This window comes from Eubalaena glacialis, chromosome 6 (genome assembly GCF_028564815.1).
Source record: "Eubalaena glacialis isolate mEubGla1 chromosome 6, mEubGla1.1.hap2.+ XY, whole genome shotgun sequence".
Classification (NCBI taxonomy): Eukaryota; Metazoa; Chordata; class Mammalia; order Artiodactyla; family Balaenidae; genus Eubalaena; species Eubalaena glacialis.
Window position 1 is genome coordinate 57,949,146 of NC_083721.1, and position 19,958 is coordinate 57,969,103.

The following is a 19,958-nucleotide window of genomic DNA, read 5'->3' on the forward strand; positions in this document are numbered from 1 at the left end:
TTTTAAAAATACTACATAGGTAGCTAATATTTTAGCTCTGAACACTTTAAACTTTGACTGAAAATGTATTTAATTTGCTTTCAAACATGGCACAAGAATTTGTTTCAGTATTAAATTATTGACTTACAGCCTTTACCTTCAAAGTTCCATAATATCTTATATATATATTTTTTGGCTTGGAGACTTGAGATTTTTAAAAAATTGTTAATTAAACTATTTTTCCATGGTGTATTTAAGGATGAATTTATTTTAAATAATTTTGCCTTGTTCTCTCTACCTACTTTTTTAATCATAGAAATTTTTTCAATTATGTTTTTGATTGTGTTTTGATCCTATTCAGTTTTTCTCAATTCTTTCTTGGAACATCTAAACATCTTTTTATAATGTTGATTTTTAAAAATAAATAAAGTGGTACAAGTATACAGTTAAAAAAATCAAATAGATCTAAAGGGCTTACATTAAAAATCAGCAGTTCCTTGCCTCTCACCCCTTTCCATCCCTTTCTATACACAGCTCTGCTCTCATTTAACTCTACCAGCTGTAAATTCTGTTTTATACTTCTGTATGTTAAAGTAATGTTTTAATTCTGTTCTCTGTTGATGTATCCATTTTAAATATGATCTACTGACTAGTTGAGTTTTAGGCTCTTACCACCATCCTTCCTCTCCCTCTGTCTTCCAAAAATGATTTTATCACAACTTTGATTAAATCAACAGTCCGTGTTTACATTATGATTATATAAGTATTACTCATTACTGAGCTGAAGAATACACTATTATTTCAATAGTATACTAGCTTTAGTTTGTCTTAGATTTGGTAATTGCTTTTTGTTTTGCTTAGTTTTCTATGTGCCTATCAATAGTCCTTCAATAAATGTTCCAACAGATCTGGGAAATGCCTAGTAGCAATTTTCGCCAAACACTCAAAGCTATCAGATAGTGTTTAGTTCCATTTGTTATTCTTCTTGGAAACTGCCCTCTTCCAACTCTCTAACCTCATGTTCTGACATGGACTATTGCTTTCCAGGCCTGCTGCACAGCTGCTTCCCTGGAACTTCCTGGTAAATTTCCTACATTGAACCCCCAGTTTTCTGTATATCATGCCTACTTCTCTCTTTCATTTATTTTGCTGAAATATGTCCTCCAGTAACCTCTCAAGAAGAGGAAGATGAGTAGTAACCTTTTGAATTATGGGTGTCTGAAAATAACTTTATCCTCCCACTTGACTGGTAGTTTGGGTAGGGTAAAAATCATTTTCCCTGACAAGTTGTGTCAACCAAAAAATATATATATATATTGCAGAAGGCTGCAAAAAAGAAAATAATTTATTTGGGGGTTTAAGAATGCAGTTTGGGAGACACAGATTTGAGTAACCCTGAAAGAGTGTCCCGAGGAAGAGTAAGAGTCAGGGGTTTATAAATACAAAGAGTCCCATGGTTGCTGAAAGTTACCTGGTAAGAATTGTGCTTGACTCTGATCAGAGAGTCAGAAAATATTTGTCGTTAAGGAATCTGAGTTGTTTTAGGGTGGGGGTCTGAGAAGTAGATAGACTGTCATGAGTTATTTTAGAGTAAGGGTCCAGTAAGTATCTTGAGTTTCTGGCAGGTGTTCTGGACGACTTCATCAGGTCAGTGGTCAGATTCCATCCAGGCTGAGATGGGTGCATAAGTCACACTTCCTTAATGGCCTCCTGGCTGTATCTCAGAGAGCTCTCTTAGCTGACTCCGTTTTCATTTTTCTCTCACAGTTGGAAGGCATCATTCCTCAGTCTTTTGGCATCCAGTGTGACTGATAAAATTTCCAAATGCTATCATGATTCCTTTTCCTTTGATTGTGTTTTGGTACTTGTTTTTGCATTATTTTCTGGAAGCTTTTAGAGTCTCCTTTTATGCCTGTTCTGTAATTTTTTATTTCAGTCATTAGCCTAGTCATTCTGAGAAATTTTCATATGCATAATTTACTTCTCTCTGAATTTTCAGTTCTTTATTTCAGAGGTGGTATGGGGTGAAATTTCATAATTGTTGGATTTTGTACTTTCCAGATTGATTCTCAAAATTATCATAGTTTATCTTTTCTCTTTCATGTTCTTTTCTGAGAGATTTACTTTGCTTTAGGTAGTAGCACTTCTGATTTTTAATTTCAATTATGTTTTAATTTAAAGGCTTATTATTATTTTTCTTAATAATGGTTATGTTTATCTGTTTTAAATTTATTGTTTACTTTGTAGACACAGTTTTCTCTTGATTCTGAGTATATATAATATGTATACAATTTTCATCTGTTCTCTTCTCTGCACTTAGGTTTTTCCTCCCTCCCTCCCTCCCTCCCTTCCTTCCTTCCTTTCGTTTTGTTTTGAATTCCTTTGATTTCTCTTTTTGACATTGAAAACAGTTTTTAAATAGCAGCTGATCTTGATCTGTCCATTCATATTCCAGAGGCATCAAAAAGCTCATTGGAAGCTGAGTGCCTTCGTGGAAGAGTGGGCTTCTTAGTTGGAAGACTAACTATATTGTGAGCAGGAAGAAAGCCAGCCTTTTGATTGAGGGACCACAAAATGCCACTATGAGGATTTTTCTTGGGCTGTAGAGTTACACCCAGGAAGCTCCCTTTTCCAGCTTCTTGTGGTGGAAAGAGGGGAGATGATCTTTACATATAATTTCTAGGCAAGAGAAGGAGAGGGATTCCCAGGAGTGTGCAGTATGTTGACTTCATTGTATCTCATTTTCACTCCTGTATACCCTCCTTCTCTCCACTGTGCTCCTGGCACAGTCTAGAGCCTTTCAGAGAGTCGGCAACTGTTGTCCTGGCAGTGCAGGGGGATGTGGGGAATAATTTTCTACCACAGGCATGGAGAAAGAGACCTGGGATGTTCCAGCTGCCCTGTATAAAGTTTTTCAATTAATCTCTCTCTTTTCAGTCCTCATCCACCCCACTTCTTTGGTAACCTGTGTCTCCAATAGTTAAGCCTCTCAAAGGCTTTGGGGTGAGAGGCTTTGGGGCAAGTTGCCTCCATTGCAGATTTTTAAAGAAAAGTGGAGGTAGTCCTTTCGTGAAGAATGTCTAAATTGTCTTCTACCTAAAGAATAGGGGAAGCATTCCTAACTCATAATTGCATGGATAATTTATCTATATCTGTAGCCTTCATCTGTATTTAATATTGAACAGGGAGGTTTGGAGATACCTGATAATCCTTAAGCAGTATCCAGATATTCTACAGGTTAAACTTAAGTGGTTCTAATAAATAAAGAAGGGGTGGTTTAATTTTTGATATTAATTAAACAAATATTTATTATGCACTCACAATATTCCAAGAATTAGGTATATAAAGCTCGTTGCTGTCTAATCAAATCAACATCATGTCCTTTATTAGTTCCAGTGAGCAAGTAAGGAACAAGTAGTCCATATAACATTAGCTAACCAACCTGATGAAAGGGAGACACATTTATTAGATTCACACATCCAAATCTATGAAAAGAAAAATTTCTCAGAGTATTAATCCATAGAATTTATTTTTTACAAAAACCTGCCCCATTTTAAAAGTATTGTGCACCAAGCACAATATTCTGTGCATTTTGAAAAGGAGAAAACTGAGCATCAGACACCTTAAATAACTTGTGCAATATTAACACTAAGGTGTTGTCTGCTCTTAGCTACTACACCATAATACTGGTACTATTATTCCAACACAGTCAATGAAAACAACTGTCAGAGATACTGTCTGCTAAAGCTTTCCTATTAGGTATTTCTTGTTTACATCTTTATGAGGCATAATTTGCTCTCTATTTTAATTTTCTTTTTGTCTATAATAGCAGTGACAGCCTTAACTAACTAAAAAGTATACTCAAATAGACCCTAGGGGAACTTAAAAATAAAACTTTAATGTATTTTCTTTATACCTATTACCTTTTTCCTTCTAACCACCTAATTTCACAGATGCTGAGTTTTCTTTTTACAGAGTTTTGAAACTGATATTTTGCTCTAGGAGTTTTGCATGACATTAGAGTTTAGAAGGAAAAATGTCAAAGTATTGTTTTGTTCTTCTTAAAACATAGTAAGCAATGACCACCCAATTATTTTTGTGTTATATTAGGGATAATCTCCAAAATCTTACTTCACTCGTATCAAGCAGAGCTTACCATACTTGGTTAATAAATGAAACTATTGTACATAACATTACTGTTTTAAATTTAAATAAAACTATGTGAAGTTACTATTTAAAATGGTGTCTTGTAAAAGACAAAAAGATCTCCTGACTTCCCCCTAAAAATATTTAGTAAGACATAAAGATGACCAGAATTTGAAATAACACTGAAAATTAAGCAAGAAATCACCATTGCCAACATTCATTGGAAATTCCCCTAACTATAAAGTTTTTATATATGTTTAAATTTGATGTCCAGTAGGTGATATTCAAGATACTGGGCCCACTGAGGGGTTTAAAGACCTACAACACTTAACTCCCTGTCTCTAAAAGCCTATAAGACGTTTGGAGTATAAACTGTAGAACTCAAAAGCTTTCAGTGCGTTAACAAGGTTAGTACACACAAACTCAGAGATAGGGTTGGACAAAGAAGATTTTATAAAGAAATTGAGACTTGAGTTGGGCTTTGAAGGAAAGGTAGCATTGACTATATTTTAGTAAAGGTGAATGGGAAGAAGAGGAGAGAGTGAACAAGATAGAGGAGACAGGAATAGGTCTGGTACATTCAGAGATCTTGAAGTTACTGTGAATCTGTTACAGGTTGAAAATGGGCATTGGTTTCTTCTTACATGAAGTTTGTTAGCAGTGATTGTATTTTAATTTGATGGTGTTTCTGTGGAATGATATGAATATATTGCCATTAAAAAATGGGAGGAAAACCTTGATAACACCTGTGAAAGAAACAAAACTAGAATCCAGGCATATCCAGGTGTTCAGGAAATTTTTATTTTCTCCTCCTGGCTTTCCTTCTAATTTTTGGATTAGGCTGTATTTACAACATTTTTTTTTTCCTATAGTATTTTATTGGAAACCCACTTTAAACCACACAAGAAAAATAAAACTAGAGGTGATTCTGAAGAGGGGAGTTACAGGTTGGGTTCTCTAGGAGGCAGATTCTGATGTGAAGGTAAGCCTGGAAAAAGTTTATTGTGAAGTGCTCTTGGAATCAACACCTGTTGAAGAGAAAGAAAGGACAGAGGGTTCAGCTGGGGGAGAAGTTTGGTCCTGATGCAGCCTGTTGAATGTCTCAGCCAACTGCACAGGTTGCTCTGAAGTGGGGATGACATTTCTTAGTCCCTGATGTGGTGAGGGGCTAGGATGAAAGTTGGGGCCTTATTGAGACAGCTTTCTCCAGCTGAGGGCAGTTTATTGAAAGGGCTGAGATCTGAGAACTGTTAACCCTCTTCTAGTTTCTGGAGGAGTAAATTTTTCAGTACTGAAGGAGGAACTGGCTGGTACATCAAAGCATCTACTGCAGGAGGTCAAGCCGTTTGGTGGATGCCAAAAACATTGTTTTGCCTGAATGCAAATTCAGGTGAAGATATGGATCATCCATGCAACATCACCAGTGTCAGTCTCCAAGGGCCATTACTACTTCACTGGGTAAAGAGGAGACGTGGGGCCTGTATTAGTTTGCTTGGTCTGCCATAACAAAATATCTCAGACTAAGTGGCTTAAACAACACAATCCTACCATTTTTGAGGCTAAAAGTCCAAGATCAGGGTTTCAGTTTCTGGTGAATGCTCTCTTTCTGGCTTGCAGGTAGTCACCTTCTTGCTATGTCCTCACATGGCCTCTCCTCAGTATTTGCATGCCAAATACTGAGCTCTCTGATGCCTCTCCTCAGTATTTGCATGCCAAAAAGAGCTCTCTGATGCCTCTTCTTATAAGAACACTAATCCTATCAGATTAGGGCCCCACCCTTGTGACCTCATTTAAACTTAATTACTTCCTTAGGAGTCCCAACTCCAAATATAGCCACACTGAGGAATAGCATTTCAACACATAAGTCTGAGGAAGGGTTGGAGAAGTGTCACACAAACATCTGTAGCAGGGTCAGTTAACTCAGATTTTCACATTTCCTTACAAAAATGGAGAAGTATAAATTATAAATTATTTCTCTTCCCTAAAGTAGTGGTTTTTTCCCCAGCCTTTCGATACTGGTACTGGGACACCTCAGGCCAAGCAGCTAACCAGGTAGACACACAGCCCCACACACTGCAGGTCAGCTGCCTTAGAACCCCCTGAACCCCAGATGCCCCAGGACCTGGCCTTATCATCAGCAGATGGACAACAGCCCCAGGACCACTGGAGCCTCACAGCCTACAGTGTCAGGAACTGGCCCATCCAACAGCAAGCTGGCTCCAGCCCAAAGAACTCCTGTGCCCCGGCCCTGCTCATCAACCTGTCAACACCAGCTCTAAGACACTATGACCCCTTAAGCCAGCCATCCCAGGGTATGGCCCCACCCACCAGTGGGTTGAAACCAGATTTGGGACACCATGGACCACATGCCAGCCATGTGAGGAACTGACCTTATCCACAAGTGGGCTGACTCCAGCTCTGAGATCCCCAAGGCCCTGCAGTCAGAGATCCCAGTGCCTACCAGTGGGTCAGTACTAGCCCTAGAACCCTCTGGGCCCAGACCCCATTCACTAGCAGGCTGAAACCTCCTCCAAGACACCTTGGGCCCCTCAGCCAGCTGACTGGGATCTGGCCCCATTCACCAGCAGGCTGACACCAGCTTTGGGACACCATGGATCCTGCAGCTAGCCATGTCAGGAACCAGCTCCACCCACCAGCAGGCCAACTCTAGTCTGGGACCACTGGCCCCACGATCAGCCACCCCGGGACCTGACTCCATCCACCAATGGGCCAGCACTAGCCCTCGTATCCCCTGAAGCTCCACAGCCAGCTGTCTCATGGCCGAACCAGGCTCACCAACAGCTGGCAACCTCTAAACAAGGCAAGACCTGGCAACCAGAGGGACCGGGGGTCAGCCATGCCTACCAGACCAACTGCGGTAGTCAACCCACCACAACAGAAGGGCCCACACAGTCCACATGGGGGCACCCCCAGAGCATATAGCTCTGGTGACCAGAGGGGAGTACATTGCTGGGACATGTAGGATGTCTCATATGTAAGGCCACTTCTCCAAGATCAGGAAACATAACCAACCTACCAAATATACATAGAAATAAAAACAACAAATTAGGTGAAATGAGGCAACAAAGGCATATGTTCCAAATGAAGGAATAAGATAAGAACTAAGTGAAATGGAGATAAACAATCTACTTGATAAAGAGTTCAAGTTAATGATCATAAAGATACTCAGAGAACTCAGGAGAAGAATGAACGAACACAGTGAGAAGTTTAACAAAGTGTTAGAAAATATAAAGAAGAACCAAATAAAGCTGAAGAATACAATGACTGAAATAAAAAATACACTGGGAAGAATCAACAGTATATTAGATAATACAGAGGAATGGATCAGTGAACTGAAAATAAGAGTAGTGGAAATCACTCAAGTAGACACAAAAGAAGAAAAAAGAATTTAAAAAATGAGGAGTGTTTAAGAGATGTCTGGGCAACATTAAGCACACTAACATTCACATTACAGGAGTCCCTGAAGGAGAAGAGAGAGAGAAAGGGGCAGAGAACGTATTTAAAGACATAATTGCTGAAACTTCCCTAACTTGGGAAAGGACACAAACATCCAGGTCCAGGAATCAAAGAGAGTTCCGAACAGGATCAACCCAAAGAGGACCACACCAAGACACATCATAATTAAAATGGAAAAAAATAAAGAGAGAATATTAAAAGCAGCAAGGGAAAAGCAGCATGTTACATACAAGGGAACTCCCATAAGATAATCAGCTGACTTTTGAGCAGAAGCTTTGCTGTCCAGAAGAGAGTGGCATGACATATTTAAAGTGATGAAAGAGAAAAAAAAAAACCCTACAACCAAGAATACCAAGGCTATCACTTAGATATGAAGGGGAAATGAAAAGTTTTACAGACAAGCAAAAGCTAAAATAGTTCAGCACCACAAACCAACTTTACAAGAAATGTTAAAGGGACTTCTCTAAGTGAAAAAGGCCACAACTATAAATATGAAAATTATGAAAGGAAAAATCTCATTGGTAAAGGCAAATATACAGTACAGGTAGTAAATCAACCACTTATAAAGCTAGTAGGAAGGTTAAAAGACAAAAGGAGTAAAATCATCTATATCCACAATAAGTAGTTGAGTGATACATAAAAGGATGTAAAACATGGTGTCACAAACAGTAAACACTGGGACAGGCAATAAAAATACAGGGTTAAAATATGTTCATGCTTAGATCAGCAACTTAAAATAATTATATATATATTTTCCTATATATAACATGGTATATCACAAACCAAACATCTATGATATGTAGACAAAAAAGAGAAAGGTATCCAAGTTTAACAATAAAGGTAGTCATTAAATCACAAGGGAAGAGAGCAAAAGAAGAAAGGAACAAAACAGAACTATAGAAACAACCAGAAAACAGTTAACAAAATGACAATAACATACTATCAATAATTACTTTAAATGTAAATGGACTAAATGCTCCAGTCAAAATAAATAGAGTGGCTGAATGAATAATAAAAGAAGACACATATATGTATGCTGCCTATAAGAGACTCACTTCAGGTCTAAATACACAAAGAGACTGAAGTGAGAGGATGGAAAGTTATTCTATGCAAGTGGAAACAAAAAGAAAGCTGGGTAACAATACTTATATCAGACAAAATAAACTTTAAAACAAAGACTATAACAAGAGACAAAGAAGGACATTATGTAATGATCAAGGGATTGATCCAAGAAGAAGATATAACCAGTGTAAATATATATGCACTCAATACAGGAGCACCTAAGTACATAAAGCAAATATTAACAGACATAAAGAGAGAAATTGATAGTAAAACAGTAATAATAGGGGATTTTTAACACCCACTTACAACAAGGGACAGATTATCCAGACAGAAAGTTAAAGATAACACTGGCCTTAAAGGACAAATTAGATCATATGGCTTAATAGATATAAATAGAACATTCCATCCAAAAGCAACAGAATATGCATTCTTTCCAAGTGCACATAACATTCTCTAGAATAGATAACATGCTAGTCCACAAAACAAGTCTCAGTGAATTTAAGAAAATTGAAATCATATTGAACATGTTTTCTGACTACAATACTATGAGATAAGAAATCAACTATAAGGAAAAGAAAACTTCAAAAAACAGAAACATGTTGAGGCTAAACAATATGTTATTAAAGGACCAATGGCTCACTGAAGAATTCAAAGAGGAAATTAAAAATTACTTGGAGGCAAATGAAAATGAAAACACAACAATCCAAATTCTGTGGGGTACAGTAAAAGTATTTCTAAGAGGGTAGTTTATAGTGATACAAGCCTACCTCAGGAAACAAGAAATATCTCAAATAACCTAACCATATATTTAAAGGAACTAGAAAGAGAAGACCAAACAAAACCCAAGGTGAGTAGAAGGAAGGAAGTCATAAAGATCAGAGCAGAAATAGATAAAATAAAGACTGAAAAATAATACAAAAGATGAATGAAACTAAGGGCTGGTTCTTTGAAAATATTTTAAAAATTGATAAACCTTTAGCCAATATCATCTAGAAAAAAGAGAGAATGCCCAAATAAATAAAATCAGACATGAAAAAGAAGTTACAACTGACATCACAGAAATACAAAAGATTATAAGTGATTGCTCTAAACAATTATATACCAATAAAATGGACAACCTAGAAGAAATGGACAAATTCCCAGAAATGTACAATCTCCCAAGACTGAATCAGGAAGAAATAGAAAATATGAACAGACCAATCAGCAGTAGTGAAGTTGAATTGGTAATGAAAAAACTCCCAAAAAACAAGAGTTCAGGACCAGACAGCTTCACAGGTGAGTTCTACCAAACATTTAGAGAAGAGTTAACACCCATCCTTCTCAAACTATTCCAAAAATTTACAGAGGAATGAGTGCTTTTGAACTCATTTTACAAAGCCAGCATCATCCTGATACAAAACCAGACAAAGATATAAAAGAAAAAGACAGTTACAGGCCAATATCACTGATGAACATAAATGTAAAAATCCTCAATAAAATATAAGAAGCTGAATTCAACAATGCATTAAAAGAATCATACACCATAATCAAGTGGGATTTATCCCAGGGTTGCAAGGATGGTGCAGTATCCACAAATCAATCAGTGTGATATACCACATTAACAAATTGAAGAATAAAAATCACATAATCATCTCAATAGATGCAGAAAAAGCTTTTGACAAAATTCAACAGCGATTTCTGACAAAAATTCTAAGCAAAGTGGGTATAGAGGGAACATACCTCAACATAATACAGGCCATATATGACAAGCCCACAGCTAACATCATACTAATGGTGAAAAGAGAAAGGAAATCTTTAAGATCAGGAACAAGACAAGGATTCTCACCCTCTCCACTTTAATTCAATGTGATATTGGAAGTCTTAAAACATCAATCAGACAAGAAAAAGAAGTAAAAGTCATCCAAATTGGTATGGAAGAAGTAAACTGTCACTGTTTGCAGATAACATGATACTATACATAGAAAATCCTAAATATGCCACCCAAAAATAGCAGAACTCATCAGTGATTTTGGTAAAGATGCAGAATACAAAATTAATAAACAGAAGTATGTTGCATTTCTATATACTATCAGTGAAGTATCAGAGAAATTGAAAAACAGTCCCATTTACAATCACATAAAAAGAGTAAAGTACCTAGGAATAAATCTAATTAAGGAGATGAAAACTCTGCCCTCTAAAAACTATATGATATTGATGTAAGAAATTAAAGACAACACAACCAGATGGAAACATATACCTTGCTCATGGATTGGAAAAATTAGTATTATTAAAGTGACCATGCTACTGAAGACAGCCTACAGATTCAATGCAATCCTTAGAAAAATACCAAGGGCATTTTTCACAGAACTAGAACAAATAATTCTAAAATTTATATAAAAACACAGAAGACCTTGAATAGCCAAGACAATCTTGAGAAAAAAAGAACAAACAGGAGGTTTCATGCTCCCTGATTTCCAACTATACTACAAAGCTACAATAATCAAAACAATATCAGGCTTCCCTGGTGGTGCAGTGGTTGAGAATCTGCCTGCCAATGCAGGGAACACGGGTTCGAGCCCTGGTCTGGGAAGATCCCACATGCCGCGGAGCAACTAGGCCCGTGAGCCACAATTACTGAGCCTGCGCGTCTGGAGCCTATGCTCCGCAACAAGAGAGGCCGCAGTAATGAGAGGCCCGCACACTGCGATGAACAGTGGCCCCCACTTGCCGCAACTAGAGAAAGCCCTCGCACAGAAGCGAAGACCCAACACAGCCATAAATAAATAAATAAATAAATAAATAAAGTTGTATAACTTTAAAAAACAAAAAAAGCAATATCGTAATTGCACAAAAACAGACACATAGATCAATGGGACAGAATAGAGAGCACAGAAATTAGCCCACACTTATATGGGCAATTAATCTACAACAAAGGAGGCAAGAATACAAAATGGGGAAAAGATAGCCTCTGCAATAAATGGTGTTGAGAAAACTGGACAGCTACCTGCAAAAGAATTAAACTGGACTACTTTCTCACACCATATACAAAAATAAAGTCAAAATGGATTAAACACCTAAATGTAAGACCTAAAATTATAAAACTTCTAAAATAAAACATAGGCAGTGTACTCTCTGACATTATCTTAGTGATATTTTTTGCATATGTCTTCCCAGGCAAGGGATACAAAAGCAAAAATAAATGAATGGGACTACATCAAACTAGAAAGATTTTGCACAGCAAAGAAAACTACTAACAAAATGTATGGGAGAATATATTTTCAAATTATATGTCTGATAAGGGCTTAATATCCAAAATATACAGAGAACTCATACAGCTCAACATCATAAAAACAAACAATGCAATTAAAAAGTGGAAGACCTGAATAGACATTTTTCTGAAGAAGATACACAGATGGCCAACAGACACATGAAAAGATGCTCAACATCACTAATCATCAGGGAAATGCAAGTCAAAACCACAATGAGATATCATCACACACCTGTCAGAATGGTTGTTATCAAACAGAAAACAAATACCTAGTGTTGGCAAGGATGTGGTGAAAGGGGAATCCTTGTGCACAGTTGTTAATGTAAATTGGTGTAGCCACTGTGGAAGACAGTTCCTCAAAAAATTAAAAATAGTGCTACCATATGATCCCACAATTTCATTCCTGAGTATTTATCCAGAGAAAATGAAAACACTAATTTGAAAATATGTATGCACCTATGTGTTCATTACAGCATTATGTAAAATAGCCAAGATATGGAAGCAACCTAAGTGTCCATCAACAGATGAATAGATGAAGAAGGTACATATAAAATGGAATATTACTCAGCCATAAAAAGGAATAAAATCTTGCCATTTGCATCAACGTGGATGAACTTAGAGGGTATTATGCTAAGTGAAATAAGTCAGACAGAGAAAGAAAAATACTATATGATTTCAGTTTTATGTGGAATCTAAAAACAAAACAAATGAACAAATATAACAAAACAGAAACAGAGTCGTAGATACAAAGAAGAAACAAGTGGTTGCCAAAGAAGAAGAGGGGGTGTGGTGGAGGAGAATAATAGGTGAGGAAGATTAAGAAGTAAAAACTTCCAGTTGAAAAATAAATGAGTCACCAGTATGAAATGTATAGTGTGGGGAATATAGTCAATGATTAGGTAATATCTTTGTATGGTGACAAATGGTAATTACACTTAGTGTGGTGATCATTTTGAAATACATAGAATTATTGAATCACTATGTTGTGTAACGGGGACTAACATGGTGTTGTAGGTCAACTATGCTTCAAAAGCAAACAAGCAAACTCATAGAAAAAGAGATCAGATTTGTGGTTACCAGAAGCAGGGGTAGGAGGAGGGGGAATTGGACAAAGGTAGTCAAAAGGTACAAACTTCCAGTTATAAGATAAATAAGGGATGTAATGTACAACATGATAAATATGATTAACATTGCTGTATGTTGTATATGAAGTTAAGAGAGTAGATCCTAGGAGTTCTCATCACAAGGGAAAAATATTTTTTTCTTTAATTTTGTATCTGTATTAGATGATGGATGTTCACTAAACTTATTGTGATAATCATTTCATGATGTATGTAAGGCAAATCATTATGCTGTATACCTTAAACTTACAGAGTGCTGTACGTCAATTATATCTCAATAAAACTGGAAGAAATAAAAAAGTGGGAATTTTGGTTTGTTTCTGTGTTTTCTTACCCTTGGATAGAAACCAAAAAGATAAGGAACCAAAAATAACACTACCCCCCATTTCAATCAATCTCATATAAATTTTTCCTGCATTGCCCTTTTGCAAGTTGTCTAAGATGGCCTGGGGTCAGCTGTTGCTGATGATTAAGTGCCTAGTTGAAGAATTGCCATGCTTGGAGCTGAATTCTATGCAAGGAAGGCACATTTTCTTTCAGGAGGAATAGAGGGAAGCAAACAAATTTGTTTGGGATAACTTCAACACTGCCAGTGAATTTTACTCCAATTTTATTCCCATCAATATTTTCAGTTATTGAAAATAGTAAGTATACATTCATTTACTCAATAAGTATATTTTAAGTGACTACCGTGTACCCCATGCATTTCAATTTATGTTTATTTTACCACCCATCCCACTCACAATTACTGATACACCTTATAAAAATTAGAACAGTCTTAAATAGTTCTTATGTTTAATTGCTAATTAAAAATGGACTCATTATTAATCAGTGCCAATATTGAAAAGTCTTTTTTTTTGTTATGTATAACTTGAAAATTCCTAGAGTTGTAATTAGAAATAACAGTAATTTGCTGTACTTTTCAGAGAGGGAGTATAGGTTACAAAACATTCAGTTGAATTGATTGATTCCTGTGGAAAATGAATTTTGTGATTACAAATGGTTGGATTAAATGGAATCTTTTATAATTGTATACATCACAGTATGCCTCCATAACATTTGACCTTTTGATAACTCTCAAGCAAATTCTCTGCTCAACTCTTAATGGACTAAGGAGAATTCACTACTTAAAAGAATGTAAAACTCTCTTTCTTCCTTTTGAGTGTTCATATGACGGTGCAATGTGGAAAGACAGCAATTCCATTGATATTTGATATAAGAGGAAAAGAGATTGAAAAATCTTACCCTGTAAATAGTGAGGACATATTTTATAGGCTTTTGGGGAGGTGAGGGAAGTGTTCAGATAGTGGATGGGAAACTGAGATGAAGAAGTGGAGTACAATTTTTTGCACTACAGAAGTCTCAGTATTTATTCAGCTTTCCATGTCCTATTTGGCTTTACTTCCTCTTTTGTGTTCAGCAGTTTATAGGTAATAATGATAGATAAGGTTTTGAGACTATCTCCGAAGCCTGACCCTACTGGCAAGTTGTTCATAAAACCCACAGCACACTTTCTTTCAGGCATAGCACTGAGGATCAAATCACATTTTAATCTCCTGTTTCTGGAATATTTCAGCTGGAGGGTAGAGAACAGTTCCATTGTTCTCCTCTGTGACAGCTTTATGTGTTCTTTAGAGGATGATGAGCAGTAGAATTTCTTTTCTTTTCTTCTCTTTTCTTTATTCTTTTATATGCCAGCTTTCAAAACTTCACAGTTGAAATATGTGACTTGTCACATCCCGTCACTAATAATATCCTCCCATTGAACGTGGGACATAGCTAGTCATACTTCTTAAGTGGATTCTGACCTGAAGGATAAAACAATCACTTTAAGTTTGTCTTTTGCGGTGCTCATGTGAACTAGTTGGAATTCAGTCCTGCTGAGGGTGTTTCAAAGACACTGTCGATTGTAAACACTCATCTTTATTTGCCGTGTAAATGGATATTTGGAAAACCACATGTTATGCATGATATTTGTATATCAATGTATCTGTGTATGTTCTTTCAGGTGATACATCAGTCAGAGAGTAACACATTATAAATCAAGGGCTAAACTTTGTGAAACAAAGCAATTACTTGGAGCCAGAATAATAAGGAAGATTCAGAGAAGAGATAGATTAAGGGTAAATCCTTGAACAGTAGAATTATTTATTCTGAGAATGAGGGCACAAACCAAGTGTGAGAGTAGGACTAATTAGACTATAGTTCAGAAGCCATGAGAAGATTGTCCTAATTTCTAGGAAGTGATGCAATGAAAACAGGGCCTATCTTCATCTAGTTATCATTTTACTTCCCACACCCAGAGTGGGGCCTATGGTAAAATAGACTCTCAAGAGATATTTGTTAAATGAATGAATGGATGTAATTCAAGTAAGTGAAAAGCCAAAGATAAGACTGGGTGGGTCAAGATTATATTCTGACCACCTTTAGATAAATATTTGACTTTGTAAGAGACGCTTGTAAGTCATTTCATCCAGCTGACCACTTGCCCTTTTCCGCCTGACAGGCAGATATACTAGTGACTTGATGTTCAATCCACTTTTCATCTACAGTCTTACAGCCTAAAGCAGATAATGCCATTTTGCCATGATGAGAATCATGTACAAACTAGTGTTTTCTTCGATTGAACTTTTGAGTTGAGAGGTTACTGATATCCAGAGCTTAGAGCAAAATCTGAAAAGAAGTTGAAAAGACATGAAAAAAAAAAAAAGACCCTTGTACAAGACATTTTTTATTGGCCTGTGCTTCACACATCTTCTCACAGCAAAAACATGCTTAGAAGCCAAATTGTCACTTCATCAGGAGAGAGTTTTGTTAGCCAGGAGAGCACCAGGCAGGTCAATAGAAATATACTGTGAGCTGACTGGCACTCTGACCCATGTCTAAATTTCATAGTCAAGGCAAGTGTGGAAGCAGAGTTGAGTTTCTCTGATTCAGGTGACACAGATAATATTACATCTGCCTTAATCTTTGTAAAATTTAGCAGCTCACAAGTGGAAGATTACTATAATAGGTCCTTAACTGTTCCCTACCTATATGTTGGATCTGCTCCAATTCTGTCCCCAGAGTGTTGTCAGATGCATGGTTAGAAAAGGAGAATGTGATCACATTGGCCTCACTTGAAATCCTTCAGCCTATCCCTGTGGCTTTCAGTGCAACATCCAAAGTCATTAGAACAGAGTACAAAACCCATCAGGCACCTCACATTCCCCTTCCCTCGTTTCCTTTTTGAGATTGTATTGAGTACCCACTATATGCCAGGAACTAGGCTCATTGCCAAGGATCCAATGATGAAAAAGGAATATAGATTTGCAGGGTCATTTTCCCTTACTTCTCAGCCCTAATCTCAAAAATGTTTAAGTGGGCCTTTTTGCACAATAATCACTGTGCCTGCCTCTTCTCCTCCCTACTTTTTGCTTGATTCCTACTTGTTCTTAAAAATCCACCTAGGCCCCAGCCCTCCTCTCCCTCTCTAGGACCTGCAGGCCTGCATTTCCACTGCACACCATGTTTTCCTCTCTTGTAGCCCTTGTGTGACTTGCTTTTCTCTGAGAAGAAAGCCTGTGGTTTTCATCTTTCCCTCCAGCAACTTGCGTGATGTCTACCGCATAGCAGGTGCTTAATAAACCTTAGTTACTCTCTTCTATTATCTTAGAACTTTCTTGATCAAATCTTATTTTTTCAGATGATTACTCTGATGGTGTGGATTTTTTTCATTCCTTTGGCAAACATTTCTTGAGAATCTAGTTGGTGTCAGTCATTACACAGGCACAGTTCATTCTCAATTTCTCCAGCAACAATGGTGTTGAAGAACTGGAAGCTCAGGTGTAATATTGTCAGTCTCACAGTTCCTATGTGGCAAAAATGCTTCTCTAACTCAGATCTATGTGACTCTAAAACCCAAGTTTCTTTTTTATGCCAAGCTTTTTCTTTGAGGATAAAGCACCATTTTAGGTACATTTTATACAGCAAATACAGTTATACTACAGTTTAAATTCTGTCATCATAAACTCCTGAAGACCTTCAAATTCACTTATCACTTGATCATAATGACCATATTGTTAAAAATCCCTTTTACAGTCAGGATTGAACATAAGAAGACAGTCACTTAGGACTTTTTTGTTTTTCTATTTTTCAATAAATTATCAGATGGAAAAACAAAATAATTTTTTGCACTCAATGCAGGAAGGAGAAAGGTTCAATGTGAACTACACTCTCCTCCCCTACGCTTGTGGATTGAATGTGCTAGTGCTGGTTTGTTTAGAGGAGCTCTTTCAAATTTCTTTCTTCAATCATTCCTCTAATAGGGGCCTAGGGAAAGATTTTTTTCCCCCTGTTTCATCTCCCTATTATAAATTTTATATAAATGCTGGAGCTTGCTTGGTCTATATGTACTGTGGAAACAAGAATGGATGATTGGGGGCTGAGGCTAACAGAGAAAAGAGTTAAGCTACAGCTGACTGTTAACAGCGTTTATATAGCAGATCAAAGATGGCTGCAAATTCTTTGACATTCTTTCCACAGAGAACTGAGGTTATTTTTTGAATCTGAGCAGACTCTGATTGCTTTGACTGATGTCATATTGTAGATATGACACAATGCTGCTTTGTAGGGCCAGACCTTAATACATCGATAGCTGTTACTTTCTCTCTCTTGGAACTCTCACTCTGGATCCCCGATTTACCATGTAAGAAGCCTAACATGGTGACCATGAAAAGAGCATGACTACATGAAAGGGGAAAGGGGCCCATGGAGCCAAGTCTTCCAGATTTATTTGAAAGGAGCCAGGCTTGAACCTCCCAGACCAGACCAACCACCAGCTGAATATTACTGAGTGACTGCAGTTGATGCTACAATCTTCTGGGAACAGAACAGTCTTCCAGATGAGTCCCTCCTGAATTCTTAAACTGTGTTAATCCACTAAAGTTTGGGGTAGTTTGTTGACCATAATATGTAATTAGAACAGTTTGTACCTAGTCATCAATTAACAGTTAACTTTAAATGATTCCATATCCACTGTAGGACTCATTGAGGCTAGCTAGATATATTGCACCTTCCTTCTCTCTGTTGGTCATGCCACCGTAATATATATGCTAGCAAAAGGGGAAGATGTGGGTTACCGTATATTGTTTTTTAAATCTCTCTAACTGATGGCAAACACTGATATTTATTTACCACGTGAAATTTTCCAGATCACACTTACATCCATTTTCTCTCAATATTCTTATCATATGTCTAGTAAGGTGGTTTGCCAAGTCTGGATTATGCCATCTTGCAGATGGTGAAGCTCAGACACAGGCCCTGGTTACTTCTCTGCAGTCACATAGCTAAGGTTCTCAGAGCACACTGTATTTTTTTCCTTGCATACGTCTCAAATTTAATTACATTTAAGGTGATCATCTGCTAAATATCTGTCATACCAACGAGACTTTAAGCTCCAAAAGGTCAATGAGCTTCTCTGTTTTGTTTATCACTCCATACTTAGAACTTAGCCTGGTGCCTGACAGGAAATACTCACTTAGTATTAGTTAAATGAATAAATTAATGAAGAATGGCAGAGCTCTGACTCAAACCTAGGTTTCCTGATTCAGAAGGGCAGTCTCTTTCCATCATACCAATGAGTGATGAGAGGGCACGAGTCATTTAGGAATTTCGGTCAAAGTACACAGCCACCAGTCACACTTTCCCCTTCCCCTCCTCCCTTTTTCACCAGGGCATTTCTTTATGCAGGAAATGTGAGTTTTGAAAAATTTTCTTAGTAATTCTGATATATCTCCTGTTGACAACTAAGACACAAACTATTATTATTCTTCCTCTTAAGTTACGTTGTTACATACGAGGAAATGCTCTGAGAAAATACAGTGGTTTTCTACTTGGAAAGAAATACTCGAAAGCTGAGGAATCTACCTTCATGATTAAATGAATGGAAGATTGAGGGCACAGGGAGAATCTGAGTTAACCAATCATCAGTGGTATGAGAAGACAGTTCACTTTTAGGCATTTCAGCATGTCTTAGCTCATGTAGCTCCCATAAAGAAAACTATGCCGGTTACTTACACCATTGTTTACCCAAATGCTTCTGAACTCTAAAAGGCCCTTGAACTAAATGCCAGGTCCTAAGAATTGGTTGTGATCCTTAGGAGCTGCCTGCAGGCCAGCATACCCGGGGAATAAGGAGCTGCCTTCTGAGATCCCTGCCCTTTCCTTTTGTGCCTCTCAGGATTCTCAGCCAACTGAGCAATGAGAACAGGTGGCCAATACAGTTAGGGAAAAAGCTCTATGAACCTTTTGTTGCTGGCTAGCTAAAACTCACATATGGGAGGAAGTTGAAAGGGAGGGAGATAGGAGGAAGGAAAAGGAGAGAGAGAGGGAAAAAGGGGGATGGAGAGAGAGAGAAAAAGCGTGCACGCTTTTTTGGATGAGCTTCTATATATATAGCTTTTAGCTCAGCACTTCACATACAGTATTCACTTAGGAAATACTACTGATACTCTTTTTATTAATTGTGCTGTCTTTATATTTTTATTTTAGTATAAATATTTATTATAAGCTTTTTAAAAAACATCTTTATTGAAGTATAATTGCTTTACAATGGTGTGTTAGTTTCTCCTTTATAAAAAAGTGAATCAGCTATACATATACATATATCCCCATATCCCCTCCCTCTTGCGTCTCCCTCCCATCCTCCCTATCCCACCCCTCTGGGTGGTCACAAAGCACTGAGCTGATCTCCCTGCGCTATGCAGCTGCTTCCCACAGCTATCTATTTTACATTTGGTAGTATATATAAGTCCATGCCACTCTCTCACTTCGTCCCAGCATACCCTTCCCCCTCCCTTGTCCTCAAGTCCATTCTCTACGTCTGCGTCTTTATTCCTGTCCTGCCCCAAGTTCTTCAGAACCATTTTTTTTTTTTAAGATTCCAT